A 20,356-nucleotide genomic window follows, 5' to 3' on the forward strand; every position below is an offset into this window, starting at 1 on the left:
CTGAAATGGTGGTTTTATTCACAAGATCTGTGTCTTTCATTGGGTGTCTTGGACTTGTGATTTAATGATATTTAGATGCTACTATTTAATTGTGACGCTATGCTAGCGATGCTAATCAGTGTGGGGGGGGTGGGGGGTGCTCCCGGATCCGGGTTAGGTACTCGGTAGAGGTTAACTAACTTGCCTAGTTAAAGATTACACACACACACACCACACTGTCCAAAGTTATTTTGTTGGCATTTACATATGTCCCCATTACCAGTAAAACATAATCAAAACCTATTTCTTTCACTTACTTTTGTGGCGTCATTACGTCATCTACTTACATTATATAGGTATGCACCTCAGCTTTGACATCAATTTAGCACATCGGCGGTAAACTATATATCGGGCTGATGCCGATGTTAGCAAATATCGTCCGATTCCGATATGCTCACCAATATATCGTCCATCCCTACCAAATATCACTTGATTATCAGAGGGGTGTATTATGACATCATATAGAACTACTCAGACATTCCAAATATCACTTGATTATCAGAGGGATGTATTATGACATCATATAGAACTACTCAGACATTCCAAATCAGGCTTCATCCATATCATGAAGGTGGATATTGATCCAACCATTTCCAAAGTAATGACCGGGCTGATGGAAACAGGATATGCCTGTACACTTTTATAAATGCCGACAGACGATCTGTTATTTCGTTTGACATGGTGGGGTCTTTTTGTGTCATTAAAAATGTATAAACGAGGAATGGCGGCATTAATCCTTTATGCGCAAATATTGATTTAATAACGATCATATCTTAGTTAACTTGGAGTCACGTGATGATATGTTGTGTGGTCCTCCCCCTACGACTTGGGAACACATGTAGTTTATTAGGCTACAGATGAAATAAGTAATGAACTTCACAGGGTGGTGAAACTGCATGTGATGAGCTTGATGCTCCTTTCCAATACATTTTGAGGGTCTTATTCTGGTGACATGATGATTGATGCTTGGTTGCCATTTGACAAATAAAATAATATCGCTCTCATCCATAATAATTTCATCATATAGGTAGCCTACCAGCACTGTATATGTGTGCTGCAGGATACAGTGCACGGGACAAGAGCACGTTTCCTATTTCACACAAGTTTTTAAAACCATCAGTGGAGTTGAAAATGTGATGGAAACCAATTTAACTTGTATTTTTCATTCGGTACATGGGAATTTAACAGCAAACGTTATTTTTCTTGTGCACTACGTCATAACGCAACGCCTTTAATCCGCAATAAGTCTGTTTGATGCAAACATTTCTGATGGGAAAATGTGTATATTGTTTTATGCAGATTTGAGAATATTCACATGGAAATCTGGCACAAATTGCATGGAAACTTAGCTACTAAGGTGGATATTGATCCAACACCTGCCGCGTATTCAAACCAGCCCACTGGGCACAGACGTCAGTTCAACATCTAGTTTCTATTTACATTTCTTTGAGTCGTCATCAAAAGTGGATTCAACATTAAATCAACACAAAATGTCACCTGTCATTGGATTTAGGTTGCCAGTTCGTGAAAAATAAAAAATACCTGATGTTCATGGCTTTTTACAAATCCAATCAGTTTCCCACATTGATCAAACATCATCACATGGATTTGTTTTGTTTAAATGATGTGGAAACAACGTTTATTCAACCAGTGGGTTGCTTGTAAATGCCCCCAGGAAAGTAAAACGAAGAACTCTTCACTGAGACGATGATAAACAGCAATCCGTGGGAGAGTTGTTGTGGATATTATAAAATAAGGATCTGCTGGAGTCCAAGTCAAACCAAGATTCTTTATTTATGAGCTCAGAGAGAATAACAGAGTTACACAGTGCAGTGTAGACAGTCTGAATTCCTGAAGCATTGGGTGATGGGCACATATCTTTATAGTTTCCTGTTCCTGGGAACGACTTTATTCATACAAGGATGCAGGTGCAGCTGGTTTGGAACGCAGGATGATACTCCCAGGAACAGGAGATTATAATAGGACAGTTTCACAAGGTTAGTCTGTGGTGGTTAATTTCTGTATTACCAAATGAGGAGAGGCAAAGTTCACACACCAATCAGAGTTATACTTAAAAACTTCACACACCAATCAGAGTTATACTTAAACTACATCTTTAATAATAAGATCTTTGCAATGACTTTCAACAATTCACTATTTCTAATGAACCGTTGAGAGTGGCAACACATCGGCTACTGAGATCTTTTATAGCAAAGATCCACCCCCCTAGTCGACATAACAAACCACAGATATTAGGAACAGTTCACAAAGTGAGACTTTATAATGAGAAAGGAGTATCCCGTAGCCAGATTGCATTCGCTATAATTTATCATTCAGTTTGGTCCCTAAGACGAGGTTCTAATCTCGTTCCTGGTACTTCATAGCACAAAAACACCAACTCATCCAATGGCATAACTCAATTGTCAACTCTAAATACTCCCATCTCAAGCAAAACCCTTCTTGACTCCACTCCTGGACAAGCTCACTGAGGGGGGTGAGCCTCTAGGTCATACACTATCCCAGGATAAGTGAAACATCAGAGAGGACATACTATGGTTCCAGACACTGCCATATACCTCCCCCCAATGCCAAAGGAGGGAGTGACTTGCGCAGACATTGTGGAAACCAGTAATTGGTTCTCCATTAATCACACCATCCCTTCACATAGTTTAACAGATACATTCACATATGAAGACAATGTTCCCTCCTGTCCTCTTCCCTTCCTGATATTCTGCATAGCACCAGGGACATGTAAAAGACAAGCCTGACCTCTCCCCTCTCTGGGCCCCAGGTGACTGAGCCCCAGCTGAGGGAAGAAGTGCAACTGCCAACACCAGAGTCCGAAGGGATACATTCTAATAACAAGTATATCACCTCAGCATATTATGCAGATAAGAGATCTTAATTATCTATGTTACCCAACTAATTCTGATTCATCCGCCACAAGTCACATACTCAGATATATGGACACATACAATTAACATTTTGCATTACAGAGTCTGTGAACATTTTCATTTCATTAAATCATCAGTGGGCCAACATTGCAAATGTAAACAACGGAACAAATGCATCACATCCAAATAACACTTGATTATCTGCAGTGCTGGAGGAATGACACACAGATAAACACACACAGTGTCAGAGTTTAAAAAAGGACCATTTAAAACAGAAGGAATCTGACCTACTCTATATTCAAACTCCATATTATATTTGCATTTTAAACATGAATTTAACATACAAATATATGTTTTAGTATACTTTGTACAATTCAAGTTCATATGGTAAAAACAGGTAATCATTATCAGTCAACAATATAAGACAGCAAGTCCCCTGTGTGTATTCTCTCATGCCATTTCAGCTCCCCCAGCTGGTTGAAACACTTTCCACATTGGGAGCAATGGTAAGGCTTCTCCCCTGTGTGTATTCTCTCATGCCGTTTCAGCTTCACAGGCCGGTTGAAACCCTTTCCACACTGGGAGCAATGGTAATGCTTCTCCCCTGTGTGCATTCTCTCATGCCATTTCAGCTCCCCCGGCTGGTTCCTTTCCAAATTGGGAGCAGTGGTAAGGCTTCTCCCCTGTGTGTATTCTCTCATGCCGTTTCAGATCCGCAGGCCGGCTGAAACCCTTTCCACACTGGGAGCAATGGTAAGGCTTCTCCCCTGTGTGTATTCTCTCGTGACGTTTCAGCTCCCCTGACCGGCTGAAAAACTTTCCACACTGGGAGCAGTGGTAAGGGTTCTCACCTGTGTGTATTCTCTCGTGTTCTTTCAGGTTCCCTAACTGGTTAAAACACTTTCCACACTGGGAGCAGTGGTAAGGCTTCTCCCCTGTGTGTATTCTCTCATGTTGTTTCAGGTTCCCTAACTTGTTAAAACACTTTCCACACTGGGAGCAGTGGTAAGGCTTCTCCCCTGTGTGTATTCTCTCATGCCGTTTCAGATCCGCCGGCAGGTTGAATCTCTTTCCGCACTGGGAGCAGTGATAAGGCTTCTCCCCTGTGTGTATTCTCTCATGCCGTTTCAGATGCGCAGGCCGGTCGAAACACTTTCCACACTGGGAGCAGTGGTAAGGCTTCTCCCCTGTGTGTATTCTCTCATGTCGTTTCAGATGCGCAGGCCGGTTGAAACACTTTCCACACTGGGAGCAGTGGTAAGGCTTCTCCCCTGTGTGTATTCTCTCATGCCGTTTCAGACCCGCCGGCAGGTTGAATCTCTTTCCGCACTGGGAGCAGTGATAAGGCTTCTCCCCTGTGTGTATTCTCTCATGCCGTTTCAGATGCGCAGGCCGGTTGAAACACTTTCCACACTGGGAGCAGTGGTAAGGCTTCTCCCCTGTGTGTATTCTCTCGTGCCGTTTCAGATGCGCAGGCCGGTTGAAACACTTTCCACACTGGGAGCAGTGGTAAGGCTTCTCCCGTGTGTGTATTCTCTCATGCCGTTTCAGGTCCCATAACCGGTTACAACCCTTTCTACAGTGGGAGCACTGGTGTCGTCTTGCTGGTTTGGACGTCCCTGGCTCTGGTTCCTCTGAGTCTGGTCTTTCTCCTGCCGAAGACAGTGTTTAAAAAAAAAAAAATAGAGACCTGAATGAAACCTCCACATGATAAAACAACCTTGCTACGAGGGTAAATCCTGAATCAGATCTCTCAACCTGAGGCCAGTTAACAATCTTTGTGTGATTTTAAAACAAATGTTGTAGAGCATCCTGGTAATTACTGATATGTTTACATTACTTATTTTATTCATCCTGTTTTACAAGTCAGAACACAAAAAACTAGACCGTTCTATGACACTAACATCGCTGGATTCCTATCAGCAGGTGGTTCTAAATATATAACCTTCATAGTTGTATGATACAGAATGTGACCTATGTGAGTTACAAACTTCCTTAAACATAAAATAACTAAATAGGTAATTTTGTGTGATAATCCAAAACTGTTTTTTACGCCGAAGACACAAAGCACATCAGTAACATCTCCCCGTTGTTGAAAGGGTTCGACACATGATGTTTAAATGGACCAATTTCTTATTTAGACGTTCACAGATTTCCAAAATTTTGACTATCCCCGATGTCATATTTTGGGTAAAGTAATATTTTGGGTAGATGTTCTTAAAACTGACAGTTGATACAATTAACAAAAATATAAACTCAACATGTAAAGTGTTGGATGTTTAATGAGCTGATAAAAAAAAAAATGTTTACATCCCTGTTAGCTAACATTTATTCTTTGCCAAGATAATCCATCCTCCTGACAGGTGTGGCATATCAAGAAGCTGATTGAACAGCTTGATTATTACACAGGTGCACCTTGTGCTGGGGATAATAAAAGGCCACTCGAAAATGTGCAGTTTTGTCACACGACAATGCCACAGATCTCTGAGGGAGCGGGCAAATGGCATGCTGACTGCAGGAATGTCCACTGGAGCTGTTGCCAGGGAATTTAATGTACAGTACCAGTCAAAAGTTAGGACTCACCTACTCATTCAAGGGTTTTTCTTTCTTTTTACTATTTTCTACATTGTAGAATAATAGAGAAGACATCAAAATTATTTAAAAAACACATGGAATCATGTAGTAACCACAAGTGTTAAACAAATCAAAATATATATTAGATTCTTTAAAAGTAGCCACCCTTTGCCTTGATAGCTTTGCACACTCTTGGCTTTCTCTCAACCAGCTTCACCTGGAATGCTTTTCCAACAGTCTTGTAGGAGTTCCCACATATGCTGAGAACTTGTAGGCTGCTTTCCCTTCACTCTGCAATCCAACTCATCCCAAACCATCTCAATTTGGTTGAGGTCGGGGGATTGAGTAGGCCAGGTCATCTGATGCAGCACTCCATCACTCTCCTTCTTGGTCAAATAGCTCTTACACAGCCTGGAGGTGTGTTGACCAAGGTCATTGTCCTGTTGAAAAATAAATGATAGTGGGACTAAGCCCAAACCAGATGGGATGGCGTATCGCTGCAGAATGATGTGGTAGCCATGCTGGTTAAGTGTGACTTGAATAAATAAATCACTGACATTGTCAACAGCAAAGCAACCGCACACCATCACATCTCCTCCTCCATGCTTCACGGTGGGAACTACACATACGGAGATCATCTCTTCATCTACTCCGCGTCTCACAAAGACATGACGCTCGGAACCAAAAATCTCACATTTGGACTCATCAGACCCAAGGACAGATATCCACCGGTCTAATGTCCATTGCTCGTGTTTCTTGGCACAAGCAAGTCTCTTCTTATTGGTGTCCTTTTGTAGTGGTTTCTTTGCAGCAATTCGACCATGAAGGCCTGATTCACGCAGTCTCCTCTGAACCGATGATGTTGAGATGTCTGTTGCTTGAACTTTGTGAAGCGTTTATTTGGGCTGCAATTTCTAAGGCTGGTAACTCTAATGAACTTATGCATCAGAAGTAACTCTGGGCTTTCCATTCCTGTGATGGTCCTAAAAGTAATGATGGACTGTTGTTTCTCTTTGCTTATTTGAGCTGTTCTTGACATAATATGGACTTCGTCTTTTACCCAATAGGGCTATCTTCTGTATACCACCCCTACCTTGTCACAACACAACTGATTGGCTCAAACACATTAAAACCTGTTATGGCTAGGGGTTCCGCTAGCGGAACGTTTCGACAACATCCGGTGAAATTGCAGAGTGCGAAATATATATATTTTTTATTAGAAATATTTAACTTTCATGCATTCACAAGTGCAATACACCAAATTCAAGTTTAACTTCTTGTTAATCTAGCCACCGTGTCAGATTTCAAAAAGGCTTTATGGCAAAAGCAAACCATGCAAATATCTGAGGACAGCACCCCATCAAACAAACACATGACAATCATATTTCAACCCGCCAGACGCGAAACAAAAGTCAGAAATAACGATATAATTCATGCCTTACTTTTGAAGAGCTTCTTCTGTTGGAACTCCAATATGTCCCATAAACATCACAAATGGTCCTTTTGTTCGATTAGTTCCGTCGTTATATCTCCAAAATGTCCATTTATTTGGAACACCGGTTCCAACTCACCCAACATGACTACAAAATATTTAATAAGTTACCTGTAAACGCTGTCCAAACATTTCAAACAACTTTCCTAATCACACTTCAGGTATTTTAAAAGGTAAATAATCGCTAAAATTTAAGATGGGATAAACTGTGTTCAATACCGGATAAAAACAACGTGAAGCGTGTGACCTGGAGCGCGCATCAAAACATTAGAGAGCACTAGGCTGGACCCTCGTTCTGAATAGCCGTACTTCTTCATTTCTCTTAAGAAAAACATCAACCAATTTCTAAAGACTGTTGACATCTACTGGAAGCAATAGGAACTGCAACCAAATGCCACAGAAAAGTGCCACACAAAACCAATTGAAAACAGAGTCAACTCAACAAAACAAACATCCTCCTGGATGGTTTGTCCTCGGGGTTTCACCTGCAAAATAAGTTCTGTTATACTCACAGACATCATTTTAACAGTTTTAGAAACTTTAGAGTGTGTTCTATCCACATCTACCAATTATATGCATATCCTAGCTTCTGGGCCTGAGTAGTAGGCAGTTTACTTTGGGTACGCTTTCAACCAGGATGTGAAAATACTGCCCCCTATCCCAAACAGGTTTTAAGGAAAGGAATTCCACACCTTAACTTCTAAAAAGGCACACATGTTAATTGAAATGCATTCCAGGTGACTACCTCATGATGCTACAGTCCTCCTTTAAGACTCCATGCTACAGCCCTCCTTTAATACTCCATGTGTCATCATTAGATGCTACAGTCCTCCTTTAAGACTCCATAATGTTTCATTATTAGATGCTAAAGTCCTCCTTCAAGACTCCATCATGTTTCATCATTAGATGCTACAGTCCTCCTGTAAGACTCCATAATGTTTATCATTAGATGCTACAGGCCTCCTTTAAGACTCCATCATGTCTCATCATTAGATGCTACAGTCCTCTAAGACTCCATAATGTTTCATCATTAGATGCTACAGTCCTCCTTTAACTTCTTGTCACTACAGGGGGTGCTGTTTCAACTTCGACATTTTGCATCTCCAAATTAAACTGCCTCGTACTCAATTCTTGCTCGTACAATATGCATATTATTATTACAATCTCTAGTTTCTAAAACCGTTTGAATTATGTCTGTGGGTGAACCAGAACTCTTTCTGCAGCGAAATCCATGACAGGACATGCGAAGCTCTGAAAAATAGTCTCTGATCTCGAATCAGTTTAAAACTCTGTGTATGCCCTATGGATGAAATGAATTGCACCCGCCTTCCCCTGGATGTCAGTAACCAATGAGAAGTGGAATGGCGTCTCTACGTGTTTGTCAGAGTTTATAAAAGGCAATGGAGTCAGATGTACCTTCTTTTGGACGCTCGCCAGGACGCAATAGAGGATATCAGAATGGCATGCTCAAAAGCTCTCGTTATTGACCAAAGATATGTCCGTCTGTGATTTAATTCGAAATAGGTGTTAGAAACATCATAACGAAGTTATTTGAAACCGATTTATATCAGGTTATGCGAGTATATTGCTATTTTTCGGAATTTCCTTAGTATTGCGTTTGAGGATTTGGACATGTGTGTGCCGTGTAGCTATCGTTAGCTGCTAGTTCCGAAGTTGAAGAGGTCGTTTTACAACAAAGCAACGATTCTTTTGGACAAAGGACACCAAGCCCAAGATACTGATGGAAGCTCGTCCAAAAGTAAGAGTTATTTATGATTTTATTCCGTATTTATGTGGAAAAATGTAAACGCAGTTGTCGGCCATTGTTGCGGCACTAGTCTGGCTGTAACGCACACTGGATGTCTAGAAACGTTAATTTTAAAAATCTAAATCACCGGTTGCATTAATAACTAATGCATCTTTCATTAGCTGTCCAACCTGTATTTTTTTAGTCAATCTAATCGATAGATAATCGTAAACTTACGTGCCTTTCCAAGATGGCGCCGGCCAGAATTCATGCCATGTTTTGACAGATTACATTGCACAACCACGATTTGTGATGCTAAATATGCACATTTTCGAACAAACTCTATATGCATTGTGTAATATGATGTTACAGGACTGTCATCTGAAGAATTCTGAGAAGGTTAGTGAAAAAATTAATATATTTTGGTGGCGATAACGTTATCGCTCTCTTTGCCTTGAATAAATGCCGGGGTGATGTTAGCTCATGTGGTATGCTAATATAACGATATATTGTGTTTTCGCTGTAAAACACTTAGAAAATCTGAAATATTGTCTGGATTCACAAGATGTTGGGCTTTCATTTGCTGTACGCTGTGTATTTTTCTGAAATGTTTTAAGATGAGTAATTAGGTAATACACGTTGCTCTCTGTAGTTATTCTAGTCGCTTTGGGTGAGTTTTGTGATAGTGGCTGCAATGGTAAACTGTGATTTATACCTGAAAAATGCACATTTTTCTAAAAAAACATATGCTATACGATAAATATGTTATCAGACTGTCATCTTATGAAGTTGTTTCTTGGTTAGTGGCTATATATATCTTTATTTAGTCGAATTTGTGATAGCTACTGATGGAGTAAAAAACTGGTGGAGTAAAAAAAGTGGTGTCTTTTGCTATGGTGGTTAGCTAATAGATTTACATATTGTGTCTTCCCTGTAAAACATTTTAAAAATCAGAAATGATGGCTGGATTCACAAGATCTGTATCTTTCATCTGGTGTCTTGGACTTGTGATTTCATGAACATTTGATTATATGATATCCCTGTAGCTGTAGGCTAGGCTATGCTAGTCAGCTTTTGTGATGGGGGGGATTCCGGATCCGGGGTTGGTAGCAATGAAAGGTTAAGACTCCATAATGTTTCATCATTAGATGCTACAGTCCTCCTTCAAGACTCCATCATGGTTCATCATTAGATGCTACAGTCCTCCTTTACGACTCCATAATGTTTCATCATTAGATGCTACAGTCCTCCTTTAAGACCCTATCATGTTTAGAATGTGTCTGGAAGCGCTACTCTATCTATTGTACTCTTATCCTTTCGGTTGTAATAATATTTAATAATAATGTTATACTAAGTAATAACTAACTTTAATAACTAGGGTTAATACCTGCCAGGCGCACCAACAAAATCTTTCTTTAACCCCCTCTAACAATACCTGTAACGGGGCACGCTCTCCTCATCCTCGGACGAGGTGAGGAGAGAAGGATCCTCAGACCAAAACGCAGGCTTTGGGAAATAAGCCATCTTTATTAAACAACGATGGCAAACACGAAACGAAACAAAACACTTCCAAACTACAAAACAAGAAAACGACGTTGACGAGACCTGAACATAAACTTACATAACTAAACATAAACTTACGTACAGGTAACAGACGACATCGAAACGAAAACGAAACAAACAAACGCTACAGTCCTATGTGGTACTAACATAACATACGGACACAGGAGACAATCACCCACAAACAAACAGTGAGAATGCCCTACCTAAATATGACTCTTAATTAGAGGCAAACGCAAACCACCTGCCTCTAATCAAGAGCCATACCAGGCAAACCAAAACCAACATAGAAACAGATAACATAGAATGCCCACCCAACCTCACGTCCTGACCAACTAACACACAAAAACTAACATAAATAGGTCAGGAACGTGACAGTACCCCCCCCACAAGGTGCGAACTCCGGACGCACCAGCACAAAGTCTAGGGGAGGGTCTGGGTGGGCATCTAACCACGGTGGTGGCTCAGGCTCCGGGCGCGGTTCCCACCCCACCATAATCCATCCTAGCCCCCTCCCTTCAAGAATGTCCACCCTCTTACTTCCCCCACAAAATCCTCCTAATAACATATCTAATAATGACAATACCGGGACAGAGAGATAAACCAAGACAGAGGGATAGATAAGACTATAGAGGTAGATAAAGATAGAGAGGGAGATCAGGATAGAGGGGCAACTCCGGACTGAAAGGCAGCTCCGGACAGAGAGACAGCTCTGGACTGATGGGCAGTTCTGGGTATCTAGCCTTTTCAGGCTGAAGGGCAGCTCATGGCTGACTGACGACTCTCGATGCTCATGGCTGGCTGACGGCTCTCGACGCTCATGGCAGGCTGACGGCTCTCGACGCTCATGGCAGGCTGACGGCTCTCGACGCTCATGGCAGGCTGACGGCTCTCGACGCTCATGGCAGGCTGACGGCTCTCGACGCTCATGGCAGGCTGACGGCTCTCGACGCTCATGGCGCTCTGACGGCTCTGGCTGCTCATGGCGCTCTGACGGCTCTGGCTGCTCATGGCGCTCTGGCGGCTCTGGCTGCTCATGGCGCTCTGGCGGCTCTGGCTGCTCATGGCGCTCTGGCGGCTCTGGCTGCTCATGGCTCGCTGGCGGCTCTGGCAGATCCTGTCTGGTTGGCGGCTCTGGCAGATCCTGTCTGGTTGGCGGCTCTGGCAGATCCTGTCTGGTTGGCGGCTCTGGCAGATCCTGTCTGGTTGGCGGCTCTGGCAGATCCTGTCTGGTTGGCGGCTCTGGCAGATCCTGTCTGGTTGGCGGCTCTGGCAGATCCTGTCTGGTTGGCGGCTCTGGCAGATCCTGTCTGGTTGGCGGCTCTGGCAGATCCTGTCTGGTTGGCGGCTCTGGCAGATCCTGTCTGGTTGGCGGCTCTGGCAGATCCTGTCTGGCTGACGGCTCTAGCGGCTCCTGTCTGGCTGACGGCTCTAGCGGCTCCTGTCTGGCTGACGGCTCTGTAGGCTCATGGCAGACGGGCGGCTTTGCAGGCTCATGGCAGACGGGCGGCTTTGCAGGCTCCTGGCAGACGGATGGCTCAGACGGCGCTGGGGAGACGGATGGCTCAGACGGCGCTGGGGAGACGGATGGCTCAGATGACGCTGGGGAGACGGATGGCTCAGATGGCGCTGGGGAGACAGATGGCTCAGATGGCGCTGGGGAGACGGATGGCTCAGATGGCGCTGGGGAGACGGATGGCTCTGGCCGGATATGGCGCACTGTAGACCTGGTGCGTGGTGCCGGAACTGGAGGCACCGTGCTAATGACAAGCACCTTCCTACTAGTGCGGGGAGCAGGGACAGGGCACACTGTATTCTCAAAGCCTACTCTATCCCTGATGCGTGGTACCGGCACTGGTGACACCGGGCTGAGGACAAGCACATCAGGATTAGTAGGGGGAGAATATACAGTGTGTACAGGGCTCTGGAGACGCACTGGTAGCTTAGTGCGTGGGGCCGGAACTGGAGGCACCGGGCTAGATACACGCACTACAGGAAGAGTGCGTGGAGGAGGAACAGGGCTCAGGATACGCACTGGTAGCCTAGTGCGTAGTGTATACACTGTAGGTACTAGGCTGGGGCGGGGAGGTGGTGCCGGAAATACCGGACCGTGGAGGCGTACTGGCACTCTTGAGCATTGAACCTGCCCAACCTTACCTGGTTGAATGCTCCCGGTTGCCCGACCAGTGCGGGGAGGTGGAATAACCCGCACCGGCCTATGTAGGCGAACCGGGGAAACCATGCGTAAGGCAGGTGCCATGTATGCCGGCCCGAGGAGACGCACTGGAGACCAGACGCGTTGAGCCGGCCTCATGACACCTGGCTCAATACCCAATCTAGCCCTCCCAGTGCGGGGAGGTGGAATAACCCGCACTGGGCTATGCACTCGTACAGGAGACACCGTGCGCTCTACTGCGTAACACGGCGCCTGCCCGTACTCCCGCTCTCCACGGTAAGCCTGGGAAGTGGGCGCAGGTCTCCTACCTGCCCTTGGCCCACTACCTCCTAGCCCCCCCCCAAGAAATTTTTGGGAATTACTTACGGGCTTTTTTGGCTTCCGTGCCAGACGCGTTCCCTCATAGCTCCGGTTCCTCTCCCCGGTAGCCTCTGCTCTCCTCCGTGCCTCCAGCTCAGCTTTGGGACGGCGATATTCTCCCTGCTGTGCCCATGGACCTCTCCCGTCCAATATTTCCTCCCAAGTCCAGAAATCCTTGTTTCTCTCCTGTCCTTTACTCCGTTGAGTTTCCCTTTGCCGCTTGGTCTTAGCTTGGTGGGTGATTCTGTAACGGGGCACGCTCTCCTCATCCTCGGACGAGGTGAGGAGAGAAGGATCCTCAGACCAAAACGCAGGCTTTGGGAAATAAGCCATCTTTATTAAACAACGATGATGGCAAACACGAAACGAAACAAAACACTTCCAAACTACAAAACAAGAAAACGACGTTGACGAGACCTGAACATAAACTTACATAACTAAACATAAACTTACATACAGGTAACAGACGACATCGAAACGAAAACGAAACAAACAAACGCTACAGTCCTATGTGGTACTAACATAACATACGGACACAGGAGACAATCACCCACAAACAAACAGTGAGAATGCCCTACCTAAATATGACTCTTAATTAGAGGCAAACGCAAACCACCTGCCTCTAATCAAGAGCCATACCAGGCAAACCAAAACCAACATAGAAACAGATAACATAGAATGCCCACCCAACCTCACGTCCTGACCAACTAACACACAAAAACTAACATAAATAGGTCAGGAACGTGACAATACCGCTACAGAATTAGCATAGTAGGCCATGTAACTGAAGGTAATCTGAAATATTTAGAACTAACTTATTCCTTGCCACCCATTCTGAAACTAACTGCAGCTCTTTGTTAAGTGTTGCTGTCATTTCAGTTGCTGTGGTAGCTGACGTGTACAGTGTTGAGTCATCCGCATACATAGACACACTGGCTTTACTCAAATGTCGTTGGCATGTCGTTGGTAAAGATTGAAAAAAGTAGGTGCCAAACAGCTGCCCTGGGGAATTCCTGATTCTACCTTGATTTTGTTGTACAGGCTTCCATTAATGAACACTCTCTGTTAGACAGGTAACTCTGGGGTGGTAGGCCAGTAACCGAAAGATTGTTGGATTCCCGAGCTGACAAGGTAAAACTTTGTTGTTCTGTCCCTGAACAAGGCTGTTCACTGTTCCTAGGCCGTCATTGAAAATAAGAATTTGTTCTTAACTGACTTGCCTAGTTAAATAAAGGTTACATTTTAAAATATATTATTAAAAAATGTATCCACAATATAGCAGGGGGTGTAAGGCCATACGTCTTTTTCAGCAGCAGACTACGATCGATAATGTCAAAAGCCGCACTGAAGTCTAACAAAACTTGCTTGTTGAATGTCCTTCCCTATAAGCTGAAAGTCTATATTTGTTTACTGTAAAATAGCATTGTATCTGGCCAAACTATTTTTTTCCAAAAATGTAAGGGTTGGTAATACGCTGATTACTGGCTTAAATAGCCGACCAAAGGGAGCTTTACTATTCTTGGGTAGTGGAATGTCTTTAGCTTTCCTCCAGGCCTGACGGCACACAATTTCTAGTAGGCTTAAATTAAAGACAAGGCAAATAGGAGTGGCAATATCGGCCGCTATTATCCTCAATCATTTTCCATCCACGTTGTCAGACACCAGTGACATGTCATTGTTGCTTTTTTTGCCCAAAATGTCATTGAAGATGCTCCAAAGATTTTTACTATCATTCTTCATGTCATTTATCTTTGTTTCATAGTGTAGTTTCTTCTTCTTTTTATTCAGTTTAGTCACATGATTTCTCAATTTGCAATACGTTTGCCAATCAGTTATTCAGCTAAACCTATTTGCCATCTCTTTTGCCTCCTTCATACCATTTTTTAAATTCCTCATCAATCCACGTGGATTTAACAGTGTTTACAGTAATATTCTTAATGGGTACATGCTTATTAGTAACTGGGATAAGCATTTTCAAATGTGTCAAGGGCAGCGTCTGGTTGCTCATCATTACACACCACGGACCAAAAAATATTATTTACTTCAACAACATAGGAATCACTACAAAACTTATTGTATGAACTCTATTACACAATATTAGGCCCAGCCTTTGGAACTGTGGTTTTCCTAGACATGGCTACTATATTGTGATCACTACTACTGATGGATCTGGATACTGCTTTCAAACACATTTCTGCAGCATTAGTAAAGATATGATCAAAACATTTTGATGATTTCATTCCTCTACTGTTTGTAGCTACCCTGGTAGGTTTACTGATAACCTGAACCAGGTTGACAGCACTGGTTACAGTTTGAAGCTTTCTCTTGAGTGGGCAGCCTGATCACAGCTTTCCTCCAGTATTAGTTAATTAATTAACAGTGTCTGGAGTTTAGTTTGCCTGTTCAACAGTCTTGTAAAGATAGGGGGGGTTGACTGGGACAGGCAATGTAACAGCCATAATGTTTTAAGGAAAAGTTTTTGTAAAACAATCACCTTACATTGGATCATCTTTTAACTTTCTCTCTAAAGCTAACTTTCATCAAGGTTTTATATGGTCTATTGGTTTCTCTCTTTTCATTGGCAGAATCCTTTTTCAGTGTTATGATATTCATAACATCCATATGCACCAGTCTATCTTCCTGTCAACTAACAGAACTCTGCTGGTTGTCCTGGTAACAGATACCAGTCTATCTTCCTGTCAACTAACAGAACTCTGCTGGTTGTCCTGGTAACAGATACCAGTGGGTAGATCTATTTAATTTGTTCAAACTAAACTACAGCACTTACTTTGATGTGTCAAATCTGATCCTTTCTTCTCGTCTCCTCCTCTCACAGTTCCACTCAGCCCCGTTGTTTTCCTGCAGTCCACCAGCAGCAAAGACAACCTCTTCATACCCAGCAGTAAGGCGCTACCGGGAGAGGCACTACACACGGACTCCGGGAGGGAGGAAGGGCTAGCGTTGTCCTGGTAACCATAAAGAGGGGACACAGACACATATCATTATGGATGCTGATGTCACTGTTGTCATAAAGTGCTTTACAGAAACCCAGCCCAGACCCCGATAGAGCAAGCTGTATGCTAGAACAAACCAAGCTGTACCATCTGGTGTTCTGATCTGGAGAGACTCTTCTCTGCCTCGTCAGCATCAGGATGTTGTTGAGGCTCCCCAGAGGATCCACGATAGTAACGTCTCTCTCCTGTGTGAACGAGAACAGCAAACAGACGTAAACTTATGACCATCTATTACAATCAAGAGGCATGAATATGTCTAAAATGGCCTTTTTCATCATGATTTTGTTAAATATTGTTTGTGTTGCAAATGTATAGGGTCAATTCCAATTCTCTCCACTGGGATTATCTGCCTCTAACCCTATTACAGGGGCTGAGTCACCGGCTTACTGGTGCTCTTTCATGCCGTCCCTAGGAGGGGTGCGTCACTTGAGTGGGTTGAGTCACTGACGTGATCTTCCTGTCTGGGTTGGCGCTCCCCCTTGGGTTGTGCCGTGGCGGAGATCTTTGTGGGCTATACTCGGCCTTGTCTCAGGATGGTAAGTTGGTGGTTGAAGATATCCCTCTAGTGGTGTGGGGGCTGTGCATTGGCAAAGTGGGTGGGGTTATATCCTTCCTGTTTGGCCCTGTCCGGGGGTATCATCGGAGGTGGTCACAGTGTCTCCTGACCCCTCCTGTCTCAGCCTCCAGTATTTATGCTGCATTAGTTTATGTGTCGGGGGGCTAGTGTCAGTTTGTTATATCTGGAGTACTTCTGTCTTATCCGGTGTCCTGTGTGAATTTAAGTATGCTCTCTCTAATTCTCTCTTTCTCTCGGAGGACCTGAGCCCTAGGACCATGCCTCAAGACGACCTGACATGATGACTCCTTGCTGTCCCCAGTCCACCTGGCCGTGCTGCTGCTCCAGTTTCAACTGTTCTGCCTGCGGCTATGGAACCCTGACCTGTTCACCGGACGTGCTACCTGTCCCAGACCTGCTGTTTTCAACTCTCTAGAGACAGCAGGAGCGGTAGAGATACTCTTAATGATCGGCTATGAAATGCCAACTGACATTTACTCCTGAGGTGCAGCACCCTCGACAACTACTGTGATTATTATTATTTGACCATGCTGGTCATTTATGAACATTTGAACATCTTGGCCATGTTCTGTTATAATCTCCACACGGCACAGCCAGAAGAGGACTGGCCACCCCTCATAGCCTGGTTCCTCTCTAGGTTTCTTCCTAGGTTTTGGCCTTTCTAGGGAGTTTTTCCTAGCCACTGTGCTTCTACACTTGCATTGCTTGCTGTTTGGGGTTTTAGGCTGGGTTGCTGTACAGCACTTTGAGATATCAGCTGATGTACGAAGGGCTTTATAAATACATTTGATTTGATTTAGAATGCCCCGTTAAAACAATACATTAAATCAAGAACTTCACAGTGCCCCTGTTTTTAAGACAGTACTCACCGTTTGTAATCTGATCTTCAGCCTCCTCCTTTTTCACTCCCAAAACGTCTTCCTCCTCTTTTATTGAGATAGCCTCCTCTTCCTCTTTTACTCTAAAAGGTTCTTGCTCTTCTTTCACTACATTCTCTTCTTTCAATGTTATGGCATCTTCCTCCTTTTTGATTCTGAAAGTTTCCACCTCCTCCTCTTCCACTTTGACAACCTCTTTCCCATCTTCCTCTTTCACTGTAATATCATCCTCTTCTTCTTTCAATGTGATAGCTTCCTCTTCCTCCTTTTTCATCCTTAAAGCTTCTTCCTCTCCTTTCACCAGAACTTCTTTCTCCGTCGAGCTTAGTGAACTCATGCTCCGGTCGATTAGCCTAGTGCATTATCAATTTACCACATTTGATAATTTAACAAGCAAATTACGTTTAAATGAACTAGTAGATAAGTAAACAGAATTATTTTCAAAACACTAAGAGTAAAATACACAAGATTGGTCTAAAGCGCTTCAATGTTTCGGGTTTTAGGTTCGCTAGCAAATCACCACGTTGGTTGAATCAGAAGCCTTTTGTCGCTGTTGAAGAAGCCTCCTGTCCCGTCCACTAGATTATACGTCACGCAAGCAGCATCCCCGGAAAGACTCAAATCTCCATCTGCTGACTGGAGTGGGTAACGCAGATTGGAAAAATATTAATTACAATGGTAATTCTTGCAAGCAATGTCATGAGAGCTAATACAAATAAAAATAAACAGATGTTATGTTTTCTCTTACTTCTTACAGCCAATACTTTACTCCAGGGCTGACCTGCCCATTAGGGAGGATTAGGTGACAGATTCTAGAGTTTTCATTTTTATGTCATAGTTATTCTGAACCCACTGCCTGCAAGTCGTCTAAATTAGCCTCAGTGATTTGTATTTTCCTTCAACTTTCTGAAGAGGAAAAAGCCCTGAAATGCCCCTGTCTGACTGCATTTGTCTACCACTATGTTTAGCTGTTGGGCGGTTATGCTAATGACAACCATCTTCTGGATGATAGAAAAGCTTTCCCACAAACCTTGTCAATTAAATGTTAACTACAAAGTAGTCTATGCCTACCTGGCAGAATGATATCATGATTATTTGCATCAATCCAGTTGTGATTTGTTCAGCAGACTCTGCAATCACATGTGTGCTACAGAGACACCACTAACCAAGCAAGGCTCTTGCTGGTGCCACTTGAATTAAAGGGTATCTACAAACAAAAATGAACATTTCTTAGATTTTTCTCAGACTTTAAAAGTGGTCTCCTGATGTGGTTTAAGTATTGTTGTGGACTTAGAACATCCAATGTTGTTGTTTTTCTATTAACAGTGTGATTTAGAGAGAAAAACAGAAAAACAGGGACAAATGTGAAACCTGGGAAAACGGAGAAAATGGAATTAGGTTAAAAAAAGAAAAGACAACGGATTTGATACAGATGTTATATATAGATAGAGATGTTATAGGGCCCTAAGTATTCTATTCAGTTTCTCTCATTACTGGATTATCTAGGAATAGTGTAGAGTAACAGCTATATCCTGAAGTGACCTTTAACCTCCCTGCTCCTCAATACTTCTTCCACTGGATCAAATCTTCAGTCAAGTAGGATACATGATAGTGGCAACACATGGAGTTGGGTTGGATATAGTCATGGTAGGATACATGATAGTGGCAACACATGGAGTAGGGTTTGATATAGTCATGGTAGGATACATGATAGTGGTAACACATGGAGTTGGGTTGGATATAGTCATGGTAGGATACATGATAGTGGAAACACATGGAGTAGGGTTGGATATAGTCATGGTAGGATACATGATAGTGGCAACACATGGAGTAGAGTTGGATATAGTCATGGTAGGATACATGATAGTGGCAACACATGGAGTAGGGTTGATATAGTCATGGTAGGATACATGATAGTGGTAACACATGGAGTTGGGTTGGATATAGTCATGGTAGGATACATGATAGTGGAAACACATGGAGTAGGGTTGGATATAGTCATGGTAGGATACATGATAGTGGCAGCACATGTAGTTGGGTTGGATATAGTCATGGTAGGATACATTGAGCGACAAGATGTTCTTTACTATTCGGCCATCAGATTTGCCACCAATGCTCCTTATAGGACACCTCACTGCACTCTATACTCCTCTGTAAACTGGTCATCTCTGTATACCAGTCGCAAGATCCACTGGTTTAATGCTTATTTATAAAACCCTCTTAGGCCTCACTCACCCCTATCTAAGATATCTACTGCAGCCCTCATCCTCCACATACAACACCCGTTCTGCCAGTCACATTCTGTTAAAGGTCCCCAAAGGACCTTTATGTTGTGTTGTTTTCATGTGGTGTTGCTACCATGTTGTTGTTATGTGGTGTTGCTACCATGTTGTTTTCATGTTCTGTTGCTACCATGTTGTTGTCATGTTCTGTTGCTACCATGTTGTTGTCATGTTGTGTTGCTACAACGTTGTTGTCATGTGGTGTTGCTACCATGTTGTTGTCATGTGGTGTTGCTACCATGTTGTTGTCATGTGGTGTTGCTACCATGTTGTTGTTATGTGGTGTTGCTACCATGTTGTTGTCATGTGGTGTTGCTACCATGTTGTGTTGCTACCATGTTGTTGTCATGTGGTGTTGCTACCATGTTGTGTTGCTACCATGTTGTGTTGCTACCATGTTGTTGTCATGTTGTGTTGCTACCATATTGTTATTATGTGGTGTCGCTACCAAGTTGGTGTCATGTGGTGCTTCTACCATGTTGTTGTTATGTGGTGTTGCTACCATGTTGTTGTTATGTGGTGTTGCTACCATGTTGTGTTGCTGCCATGTTGTTGTTATGTGGTGTTGCTACCATGTTGTGCTGCTACCATGTTGTTGTTATGTTGTGTTGCTACCATGTTGTGTTAGGACCATGTTGTTGTCATGTGGTGCTGCTACCATGTTGTGTTGCTACCATGTTGTTGTCATGTTGTGTTTCTACCATGTTGTGTTTCTACCATGTTGTGTTGCTACCATGTTGTTGTCATGTGGTGTCGCTACCAT

General features: G+C 43.3%; 1 pseudogene; it reads right to left on the reverse strand.

Annotated features, from left to right (window-relative positions):
- Window positions 1–1,814: 1,814 nt before the first annotated feature.
- On the reverse strand, window positions 1,815–18,100 carry LOC129843067 (zinc finger protein 501-like; annotated as a pseudogene).
- Window positions 18,101–20,356: the final 2,256 nt, after the last annotated feature.

The sequence above is a fragment of the Salvelinus fontinalis genome, unplaced genomic scaffold (genome assembly GCF_029448725.1).
Source record: "Salvelinus fontinalis isolate EN_2023a unplaced genomic scaffold, ASM2944872v1 scaffold_0097, whole genome shotgun sequence".
Lineage (NCBI taxonomy): Eukaryota > Metazoa > Chordata > Actinopteri > Salmoniformes > Salmonidae > Salvelinus > Salvelinus fontinalis.